This window comes from Schistocerca serialis, chromosome 10 (assembly GCF_023864345.2).
Source record: "Schistocerca serialis cubense isolate TAMUIC-IGC-003099 chromosome 10, iqSchSeri2.2, whole genome shotgun sequence".
Taxonomy (NCBI): Eukaryota; Metazoa; Arthropoda; class Insecta; order Orthoptera; family Acrididae; genus Schistocerca; species Schistocerca serialis.
Genome location: NC_064647.1, coordinates 69,876,660 through 69,887,081, shown reverse-complemented (window position 1 = coordinate 69,887,081; position 10,422 = coordinate 69,876,660). Strand labels below are relative to the sequence as shown.

Sequence of the window (10,422 nt, the reverse complement as noted above, 5' to 3'; positions counted from 1 at the left end):
AACACTGGGGCGATTGGTTTTCTAAATGAGATAGTGAAGAATCATGAACGTTAATCATCAAATCTGTTTATGGTGAAATAAGGAAACACGAATAATGAAATGTGCGAAAGAGTACGTCGTAAAGAAAGTGAAGAATTGCTGTGTCTTGGCCCAACTTCGTCTTTCTTCTTGTAGATTCACGGTACAGTTAATCAAATGCACGGCGCGTACCTCAGCGGCGGTCCGTCATTGACTTCCGCCGCTTCCAGATGGGAACGCCTATTCCGCGATCCGCCGCGTCACCGCGGAAAAACGCACGCCGCTGCTGTTGCCTCGCGCCGCGCAGTAGCAGGAATCAGCATCGAAGAGGAAAACCGCACCGCGCATGCGCGGAGTGCCGCTGACGAAGACTCGGGCGGGGCGGCCGTTGTGCGAGTTCGCAGTTAGTGTCACGCGGCAAGAGCCGATATCTCCAAACGTAAGTTCGCTGGGTGGATTACGATTTTTCACGCCTTTCTACGTGATTCTATGCCTGCATATAACTATACCTGCATATAACTGTAGACTACTCGCTAAGGGCAGTACAGATTTCAATATTCTGAGACTAGCCTGCTGAACCGGGAGTTCTCAAACTTTTTCCGTCGTGCTTTTCTTCTGAAACGCAAATTATTTTGCCCTCTCCCTCCTACTTCTCTATCCTCCTCAGCACTTCTCGTCCTTGGCACAAAAGTAGTCCACTTACTTCGCTCTAATTTTTGCAACTAACAGTTACAACAATAATAATAAAAATTACAGACTGCCCTTCAAACACATCAAACATTGTTTTTTAATTATCACATTTAGGGCTATTCAAAGGGGATGAAACTTAACGGTTACTTCTAGTTTATAATCACGACTCTGTGTGTTATTAGATCTGAACAAAGTCTTCATTTCACTGCATTTTTTTTTTCACAAATTTGTTAGTTAATGCTTAGCTTTTTCCGTCTGCATTGCTTCTAATGTATTTAAAACGTTTTATTATGTGAAATATTACGACGTACAATTGACGATAGAACAGTCAACATTTAAATGCCAATTGAAACACTCTTGTATTCAAACTGATCATCCAAAAAGGAAATAAGAGCAAAAATGCACTCGATGAAAATTCGGGCTGTTTCTTTAATTTGCACGTTTACTGTGATGTGTATACGTGAATTTGTGAAGAAAGCAGAACCAGTTTTGGTGTATCTCTGAAACAGAAACTCTCAGATCCCCTTTCAGGCGCATTCGATGCCCGTATTTCGTCTTAATACCATTGCGAGAAATGTTGACTCACACATGTAAGCTCATGCGAAGAGTAATAACGTGTCCACTGTCCTTCATCATTCCGAATCTGCATTTAGAAGTTTGTAAGAAACTTTGCTATAAATTTATTTCCAAATGTTTTATTACTTGAGAGTTCTGTTAACTCCTCATGTTCTATTGTTTTAAGTGTGGTTAATGGTGTAGTATGATAGGATCTGACGGGTTGTAGATCCAGTCGTACTCAAATGAAGGTTCTGGAAATCTGTCCTTGAATTGCTGACGAAGGTTTGAGATACTACGCCAATTCTACTAATTTTCTCTAGATGCAAGTCCTTTCCTCTTCACGAATTCAGAGAAAATATCTCGCAGTTGTTATTCTCCATCTGTGTTTTCAAACGTCTAAGTCTTCTCTTGGAAATATATTAGTATTTCGATCTTGATTTGATACGTCAAGATCGTTCAGTTTCTCACAAACGTCGGTTCAGCTGTTCAACAGGAAAAGACGAACATCATCCTTCAGGTCCACAACGCGACGGAGAATTATATCACGAGACAACCAACGTACTTCCGCGTGCGATAGAAGCGATCATGATTAGAACCCATCTCCTCACAGAGACGGAAAATGGCCTACTGTTTAAAGCTCGAGCTTTCACAAAATTTGCAACACTGACTGCATCGTTGAGCACTTCATTAATTCCGTTCGTACTACTTTATAAGACAATGCATCCTTGTGCACCGTGAAATGTGTGAATTTTACAGAAGTAGAAATGGCGCACTCTTCCTTGAACCCCTTTTCAGTTCCAGTAAACGCTGCTATCCCATCGTTACGTGTAACAACACAATTTGTCCATCACAGATTGTTGTCAGCCAAAAAGTAATTTACAGAAAAGAAATTATCTTCGCCTGCGGTCCCCCCTTTCAGAGATTTACAAAATAGACCGTCCTCGTGTATTTCGCGTTCGTAACACTAGCGTACAAAAACAAGAAGCTGGGAAAGATTTCCGGTATCAGTACAGTCATAAAGTCGCAGGGGGAATTTTCGGCTATCATGAAGATGTGGTAGTAATTACTTTTTCATGTCACGTTATAGCATTACTATGACGATCACGGTATCATCTGAGAGTGGTATCGGTTTCAGACTCGTGCCAAACCTTTCTTCGTGTATTTCGACGGTTGTGGGAAGAAGTAATTTCTCACAAACAATGGGCGCTGATTTGCATATTGCAATTAAGTACGATAAATCTTGAATGCTCGTAGCGCTTTCGTAGAAGCTAATACCTGGTTTTTGAGGAATCTGAAATTTCGTTTTAGTTGTTGCTAATTACGCTGTAAAAATTCGAGGGTTTCATTCATACGATTTGGATGTTTTTTTTTCAGGTGTCTCCTTTGTTTTACACTCTTCAAGCTATTGTTGGCTAAATAAACACATTACAATCTTCCTCGTTATTCAAACTGGTGCTGCTAAACTGTAGTGCCAGATTATCAACTTGATGTTTACGCGCTTTGGTTTAGAACTAACATTGCTGATAAGAATAGAGGAAGACACACAAGATTGATTAAATTTGAATCTTTTTCCTTATTAGAATCGCATACTTTCGAAGGAGAAGGCACTCGGTAAATCCCTACCGTGGGATCTCTTGTCCCCACTGCGAATCTTCCATTTATCTATGGCAATGGAAGAATTTGGATTACTTTATTTTAAATCCAATTGACTGCTTCCACTGAACATGCACTAGTACTCAGCTTCCAGCCTACGTACTACCTTTCGACTGGTTTCGGAAGCTTGGCTGAAATCGTGTGGACCGTCACAGTGACTATGATTAACAATCTGCTATTGAAGTCAGCGCTGTAAAGAAGTGGTAGTCACATTGTCCAGTGGTTTATTGTCATTGGTGATTGGTAAATGCTTGGTAAGCAACTAAACCTCTGCGTGTTTGGTTTGATTCTCAGATTTCCTCAGGGTCTCTGTAATAAAAAACTAAGTGAAGGTAAGCCGGCACAGTAGCTCAGCGTGTTCGGTCAGAGGGTTAGCTGCCCTCTGTACTAAAACAACTGAGTTAATGGATCAACAACGAACTAAAACGGGTGTTTTGCGACATCCGCCCCGAGCAAATGCAATGAACGGAAACGAACAAAATGAGACTAAAAATTAAAAAAAGAAGTGGTCAGCGTCACAGACTGTCAATACTAAGGTCCCCGTTTCGATTCCCGGCTAGCTCGGAGATTTTTCTCTGCCCTGGGACTGAGCGTTGTGTTGTCCTAATCATCATCATTTCATCCCCATCGAAGCGCACGTCGCCGAAGTGACGTGAAATCGAAAGACTTGCACCTGGCGAACGATCTACCCGACGGGAGGCCCTGGACACACATTTATTTACCGATGCGGCAGCTTCCTAACTTGGTTAATGGAAGGAGGATCTGACGCTAGTAATATTTGTTCTTCGGATGTCTGTTGTAATACGAAATGCAAAGATTTCAATGAAAGCCAGCGACCCGTTCTATTACTCTCTGTCCCCCATCCCCCCTCCAAAGTGGGGGGGAGGGGGCAGGGCGGGGGCGGACCCATACCTCATTATTTAACGAAACTGCTAGATGTAATGTTACAAATAACATTTGATAACAGTGTGCTATTCCACATTTGACTCCTCTCCAGGCCAGGGTAACTTTTAAGTGCTAGTCGAATAGCAAAAAACCTCTGTTTTTGTACGTTTTCATTTTTATCTTCGGTCAGCAACACAAAAAAGTTATAAAAAACTGATAGTGCGCCTTCCTTCTTTGCCAGTGCAGTGATTTATGTCATAGAAATCGATTCTTCACCTCCAGTGCATGCTGAATGGTGATTTATTCTTTTTTTGGGCTGCTAATAGTGTCAAAATAGATGACATCCACCAAAAAAAAAAAAAAAAAAAAAACCTGTGGACTGCCGCGGTAGAATGCTATCCTTCTCTGATTAATTTTGGCTCTCTGGCCTGTACCTAATGCATATTTTATCCTTTTTTGATATAATGTCTGCAAGAGTGTGACAGAAACTAACCCCAGAAGAGCATTAAGCATGGAACGGTAAACAAGAATGTGTTGCTTCTCTGGTCTTGCAATAATAAAATGCAGGTACCAGCCAACTAATACCAAGTACTTTCTATAAACCTCCGTGTTACTCACTTACTCTTATGGCCTTCTGCCTCCCCTTCAATTACCCATCTCATCAATTTGTACTCAAATAATTCCCACTGCATCATCAGAAAACATTATCATCTACATCACATACTCTTGGCTCACCGCAGGAGCTGTTCCTATCTCAGTTGTCCTAGATAAATGAGTGGTCAGCGCGACGGAATGTCAGTCCTAAGGGCCCGGGTTCGATCGCCGGGTGGGTCTGAGATTTTCTCCCCTCAGAGACTGGGTGTTGTGTTGTCCTAATCATCATTTCGTCCCCATCAACGCCCAAGTCGTCGAAGTGGCGTCAATTCGAAAGACTTGCACCTGGCGAACGGTCTACCCGACGGGAGGCCCTAGTCACACGACATTTACCTTTAGTTGTCCTAGAAGCCTAGAACACTGACCTAATCTGGCACCCATACTTTAGCTTGACCCTCTTCTTTCACCTTTAGTTGTCCTAGAAGCCTAGAACACTGACCTAATCTGGCACCCATACTTTAGCTTGACCCTCTTCTTTCTCTGGTCCCGTGATTCTCTCATGTACTACACCAATCAAGCTTTTCAGCACCTTATACTCTCACGGCCGATATATGCTTAAACGAGGGGGTACCCAAAAAACGGGAATAACATTGCCGTGGGCGGAGCTTGTGTAGTACACATTCGTGCCGCGAGGCGCGTGTGGCGCAGCTCAATGCCAGTTCAGTTCCGCCTGTGTTCACCGGGCTTGTGCCTTTCATCTGCAGTGACTGTTTTTGTTAACACTGTTTTGTTCTTGTCTAGCTTTTTTATGACGACAAGTTTAAGTGAACAGCGCGCAGCTGTGAAATTTTGTTTTCTACTCGGTAAAAATGCTGCTGAACCTGTTTTAATGTCGAGAACAACTTAACAAGATAACTCTATTGGAGAAACTCAACTTTACGAGTGGTTTGCTCGATCTAAAAATGGCGCCTTGTCGATTGATGCAAACCTCATTCTGGACGTCCATCAACTCCAGAATCGACGAAAACATTGAAAAAATTAGAGAGCTTGTGCTCATAGATCGTCGACAGATAATTGATAAACTGTCAGAGATTAGTGGGTTATCTTGGAGCTCCGCGTTCTTAAAAAAATACCCGATTTGTGAGAGACAGGAGACTGGTTCTTCCATCACGACAACGCACCTATACACACAGCCATCCGTCTCAGGTTTTGGCTGAAAGTGATATGGTTCCGCTGACCCACGCATCTTACTCGCCTCACCTGGCTCCGTGCGACTTTTTTCTATTTCCGCGCATAAAAATGGGCACGGAAAGACACCGATTACACTACACTGACGAAGTCAAGAAAAAACGAGGGAGGAGCTTTCAGCCATTTCTATAGATGACAACAAAAAATGTTTCGAACAGTGGAAGCACCCGTGGGGGAAATGTATCAGTTGTAATGGAGAGTATTTTGAAGGCAATAAGGTTGTTTTGTAAACGATTTGAAAATATATAGCTTTCAAAAAATAATTCTGCTTTTTTATTGGTTACCTCCTCGTACTGTTCTTTAGTAAACGTCAGTCACGTTATATGGAAGCAGCCTACTCACGATATACAGAATTCATATGCTTTCCATTGTGTGGGCACAGTGAACTTTATTTACAGGCATCACGTTTTTGTTAATCACTTTCTGGTTGCCCACATTGTAGTTAGAGAGCCTGTGTTGAGAATGGCAACAACAATATATAGAAATTTTCCACCCACCGCCCCACAACGTCTTGCACAGACAACAGTCTCTCGATCCACACAGAGCACCTTCTTATTATATTGAACCATCTTACAGAAAATTAGCGGCTCGTGGTCTTGCGGTAGCGCTCTCGCTTACCGCGCGCGGGGTCCCGGGTTCAATTCCCGGCAGGGTCAGGCAATTTTTCTGCCTCGAGATGACTGGGTGTTGTGTGTCTTTCATAATCATTTCATCTTCTTTCACTCGAAAGAACTTGTGGAGCGGCAGCCCGGTTCACCCCGCGAGGGGTCTCCCGGCAACCAATTACTATATTACCCAAACATAGTAGTTCCTCATCAGCGATATATCGTTGTTTTATTTTTGCCTTCACTTCTCTCCTTACTGGCAAGATTGAAAAACAAAGAGAAAAAAATTAAGTTCACCATCATTACAACTTTTTTCTCTGCGAATCACTCTAGACCAAGCAAAAGAACCTGCATTCAAGTTTACTGCCGACAGTAATGACTGTGTATATTGTCTATCCTCAGTCCACAAATTTACTGGAACCTCTTCCTGTACGTAACAGCCATTTGTTCCAGATATTGTTGTAAATACACATAGAAGTTACAAAGTTCTCTAGCCTCTACACTTTACATGCATTTACCCATAACTCTTCTTGAATTAAGCAATAACCGTTCCCTGAATCTAATGCTGTGGCTACTTCATAATTGTTTAATTTTAACCACTGGCTTCCTCTTAGCCACGTGCTCTCCTCATAACTGCTTCGTGGTCATAATTTAGTGGTCACTACTTACTGCATTTCCTTTACGTAACATACTGTTCCACTTAGGGCTGGGCAATCGATACTTGCACTCGAACAGGCTCCAGATTTCTTGAGACACCTCAGCGTTTGATGCAGTATCGAGCTAGTTCGAACAATCAAGTGACATTTGACTAGCGCAGAGTGAGTGCAAGAGAGAGGCAAGAAACTACGTACTAGCCACAAGAAAAAGCTATGGCTCTGCTTAAAATTTGGCAATTTCTTGAAACACTGGAGTAAATAGCATTAAATCCTACCACTGCACAAACTCCTGTTGTGTTTGAAGAAATTTACAATACGAGTTCTCATACACTACCGATCTGTAGGGATAGATAAACATTTATGTTGATTTTTAAGTAAAGGTAACAAAGAAGAAACTATTGTGCTCTAGAAAGTATTTCTTGACTGAGCTCAGTAAAATATTTTATTTGTCTATGAGAGGCAGTAATGATGGGTTGTAAGTGAGCAGTTAAATCCCTGGTCACATAATAGAATAACAGACAAAAACATTACCAGCTTTTAATCAGTTTGAACACAAGACTGCAACATTCCGATGAAACAATGGAGACTGTTAATCAAGAATTAAATGCCGAACAACCGAAATGTATGGTAATAAAGTAACAGTAATTTGTATCGTGAGAATGAATCACAGCCGTAAGACTTGTCTTGGAGATAGTACATCTCACTAGATGGCAGGACGAGCGAAAGCTCGAGAATTGGGCAGATCATGATGGAAGTTTTTTATTTATTTGTTAGTTGCCGTTGTTACGCGTGAGCTGCACCTTGCAAGATATTCCAGTCAGTGTTTCACAGTTATTTTTGTTACTAAAATCCACAGTGCATTATGAAAAGATCGAACATAATCCGAGATTTCCTGGACTGTGGCCTAAACGGGTCGAAAAATTCGAGTAATGTTCAAATACAGTCGTAGATCCACTGTGACGGAACAACAGTTACGTAGTAATATTTGTGTGGTAAATTGTCGCTACTCCATGTGTTAATACGCAGAAGCGACAATTTTGACAGGCAACGTAACTCCTTGTGGTCTACTGCAGCGGTCTAACACCTCCTGTGCAGTAGCTAGGAGCAGATCTTAGTCGGTAACCACTTCTTGTATTGTTTTACCTAGAGTGGAATTCGGGAAGCAGTTAACTTTAAGCAGTAGTAAATTATACAAAATTTATACCAGTGTACGCTTCGTACAATAAATACCACTTATAATTTAAGAAGCAGTCTATAAGTCACCACCTACCCTGTGACCCCAATGTGCTACTAATTCCTACACACAACGAAATTGTTACTGTGTGGAAATGCCCTGACTAGTCGTCTAAGGTTACTGCGTCCCAGAATAAGATGATTTTACTTATTAAGTTATTAAACTCGTCTAAAGTTACTGCGTTCCAACGTAAGATGATTTTACTTATTAAGTTATTAAACTGTTGCAGTCATATATGCGCACGCATCTGGATCGACAGTACTAAGATATAACAGTTCTTGCAAACTTTCTTTGTAGGCATAAAATCGTAAGTTTGGAATCGATCCTAATATTACGGTTAAAGCCTGCACGTCGATGTATACGCTACGTACTTTTTGTGATTTTACGCACGTAATGTACCTTTATGGTGATAACTAATTAAAATGAATTCTCGGCACATAATGAACAAGTTTGCGTGCACCACACTGTCGTTATTATCACAACGAAAACCTCACAGTAGGTATCTGCAGTTATCTAGCAAATGTAATGAATTTCAACGAATTTCCTTATCATACTCAATCTTTTTGATAAATGAACCTTCAAAAATAATTAAGATGACAAAATGCGTCTACGTGCGCCGTTGATCAATTTGCATCATCGTTTTCTGCCTTAAAATGACGTAAAACGACTTAACTCATCACAAGGCTAGCAAACATTTTATACTTGCAGTTCTTTGTTATTATTAATTATATGGTAAATAACTTGTTACTTACGATACTGGTTTGTTAAGGAAGCCTAAGTTTCATACATCTGGCGTCAAATTAGTATCCAGAGATGTAACTGGTTGTTCAGTCTGCGATATAATATTCCCTCGCCATAGATTGTTTTTGTTTTTTCACGTAAAAACATTAATATCCTTGCTACATATCTATTTAGACTTCAAATAAATAATCCACATCTCCTGCCTTTAAACTAAGCGAACTGTTTTGAAAGTTTCTGGACTTCAGTAGTAATTATTTTCAGACAGTATCTCTTGACATGATGTTAAAGTGTTAAATCTTTGAACTTCGCAAACTCAAATATTAGCATCGAAGAAAATATCTGTCTGGTAATGTCCAGTACTATCCCTTGTAATGAATCTTATTATTTTATTTCTTATACTTCCCTTTATTTCAGCAGGAAGAAAAAAGGTCTTTTAGTTTACTTCTTGTAGTGGGGATATTTTCATTTCTCTTTATCCGCAGCTCGTGGTCTAGGGGCTACCGTTGCTGCCTCTGGATCCCGGGTTCGATTCCCGGTCAGCTTGGGGATTTTCTCTATCCGGGGACTAGGTGTTTGTGTTGTCTTCCTCATCATTCGTGACAATGGCTACATAGGACTGTGAAAAACTTGGGACTTCGTACGCGCGCTGATGGCCGCGCAGTTATGCGCTCCACAAACAAAACATCATCATCAGTTTTCTTTGAAATTAAGAGTCGGTATTTTATTTCATTTTAACACACCTTTGCTTCTGAAAATAAAAAAATAAATGCTTGCCACAACCATTTTGTGCCATACACTTAAATAATAAGAACAAAATTAAGTCGCTTCCAGTGTTGGCTAATAACTACCTATCTTTTCCTGCTTTAAAGGCCACCCGTCACACAGAAAAAGCCTTGAAGGTGATAAGTAAAAGATTCCAGCTGATTATTAATCGACTTTTAAAGTAAGATCTTGTCGATGAGTGAACGATTTTAATATTGTACGACCAATCATCATGTCCTAAAATTCGTTAGTGCCAACTAAATACCAATCGTCGCTAGATAGGTTTCTGTTCCGCAAAGCGAAAACCAGTCAGCTTTTTTACAACAATGACGCAACACACTATTCTCTCGACGAGTGCATAGTTCTATAACTCTCCACGTCGATCACTCGATTCTATCAATGTGAACCAAACTCCTATCCCAAGTGATTATAGCAACACTCAGTCATAAATGAATTTGCGGACTGGGACACTAATACGATTTTAGAGAATCGCTGGGTCGACTCCCGCTCATGTTTCTTTTTTCTTTTTAATTTAGGAATATTTTCTCCAACACTAATATATTATTTTAAGCATTTTACGTCTGAAAGGTAATATAGTGAAAATCTATATGTGCCGGCCGCTGTGGACAAGCGGTTCTAGGCGCTTCAGTTCAGAACCGCGCTGCTGTTACGGTCGCAGGTTCGAATCCTGCCTCGGGCATGGATGTGTGTGATGTCCTTAGGTTAGTTAGGTTTAAGTAGGTCTAAGTCTAGGGGACTGATGACCTCAGATGTTAAG

At 40.9% G+C, this 10,422-nt stretch overlaps 1 protein-coding gene across 1 annotated transcript in view; it reads left to right on the top strand.

Moving 5' to 3' along the window:
- The first annotated feature begins 330 nt into the window (after positions 1 to 330).
- The window catches only part of LOC126424840 (uncharacterized), a 102,944-nt gene continuing 92,852 nt past the window's right edge, over positions 331 to 10,422 (top strand). The window contains exon 1 of the mRNA XM_050087646.1: positions 331 to 457. The gene's annotated coding sequence lies outside the window, so the exon portion shown is untranslated. The remainder of the gene's footprint in view (positions 458 to 10,422) is intronic.